This window comes from Myotis davidii, unplaced genomic scaffold (assembly GCF_000327345.1).
Source record: "Myotis davidii unplaced genomic scaffold, ASM32734v1 scaffold1561, whole genome shotgun sequence".
Classification (NCBI taxonomy): Eukaryota; Metazoa; Chordata; class Mammalia; order Chiroptera; family Vespertilionidae; genus Myotis; species Myotis davidii.
Genome location: NW_006291530.1, coordinates 2,688 through 4,477, shown reverse-complemented (window position 1 = coordinate 4,477; position 1,790 = coordinate 2,688).

Here is a 1,790-nt window from a genome sequence, read left to right as displayed (position 1 = left end):
CTCTGTAAAATAAGGTACTTTATATTACTTCTTTTTTTTTTCAATCCTCACCCAAAGGGTGAGGATATTTTTTCCATTGCTTTTTAGCAAGATTGGAAGGGGAGAGAGAAACACATTGATTGATTGCCTCCCACAGGCACCTGGCTGGACTGGGACCTGACTAGAGCCTGCAATGGAGATAGGTGTCCTTGTTGGGAATCGAACCAGAGTCCCTTCAGTCCGAGGGTTGACGCTCTATCCACTGAGCCAAACTGGCTAGGGGTAAATATACTTTCTGTTGATTTCAGAGAGAGAAAGGGAGAGGGAGAGAGAGATAGAAACATCAGTGATGAGAGAGAATCATCCATTAGCTGTCTCCTGCATACCCCTACTGGGGATTGAGCCTATAGACCTGGCATGTACCCTGATGGTAATCAAAAGGTGACCTCCTGCCTTAACCGGTTTGGCTCAGCGTTAGCCTGCGGACTGAAAGGCCCAGGTTCGATTCTGGTCAAGGGCATGTACCTGGGTTGCGGGCACATCCCCAGTAGAATGTGTGCAGGAGGCAGCTGATCGATGTTTCTCTCTCATCGATGTTTCTAACTCTCTATCCCTCTCCCATCCTCTCTGTAAAAAATCAATAAAATATATTAAAAAAAAGGTGACCTCTTGGTTCACAGGTCCATGCTCAACCACTGAGCCACACTGGCAGCACAGAAGGCCCTTCTTGTGAGACATTCCAGTGGTCAGGGATAGTTAGAGTGTTTCCTGTAATAGGACTTTTGGTGTCCATGCATCTAGAGTACGTAATGTATTCCTTTTCTCCCTTTTGTTTTCTATCCACATCCCCATTTCAAGACAGATAACCAATGTCAATATCTACTATTTCCGCTTGCCCACTCCTTTCTGTTAATAGGATTGCTTCATATGGTTTGAGCTACTTCTTCCACAAAAATGAGTCACACTCTACATTTTATTTCCCACAGTTAACAATATATGGCCCAGGCTGGTGTGGAACAGTTGGCTGGAGCATTGCACAGACACTGAAAGGTTTTGGGCTTGATTCCCAGTCAGGGCACATACCCAGGTTATCAATTTGATCCCCGGTCCAGGTATATAGAATGCAACCAATTGATGTTTCTCTCTCTCTCTTCTCTCTCTCTCTTTTCCTTCTTCTCATTAAAAAACCCCACATGATGGTAATATTTTCAGATTCATAAATGGAGATTTAACTGCTCTCTTTGATAGCTTGAAGAATTACTCTCTTGATGGGCATTCAGTATTAACTATCGTGAGTGCTTTAAAGAACACCTTTGTATGTATACTTTTATATTTATAGGATAGATTCCCAGAAATGAGATTTCACACTAAAATGCATGTATATATTTTATATTACCGTATTTGCCGGCGTATAAGACGATTTTTTGGCCCTGAAAAATATGCCTCCAAGTGGGGGGTCGTCTTATACGCCAGGTACACTTCAGATAGACTGCCCATAGTGCTTGCCCCGTGCCATAGTGGCCTCCCGATGCCCGCCCACTTCATTCCACATACCGTTCTCAGCAGCGCAGCGCTGCTGGGTGTATGCTCGGCTGTTATGCGATTTTGCTGTTATGCGATTTTACCACACTCGCAAAATCGCACACAGCCGATCATACACCCAGTATGATAGCGCAAAATCGCGAATCGCGATACCATACTAGGTGTATGGTTGGCTGTGTGCGATTTTGCGAGTGTGGTAAATTCGGGTTACCGTATATTTCTTTATATATGCATTGAAGATTCGCGATTTTGCTATATCATGGTGCCTG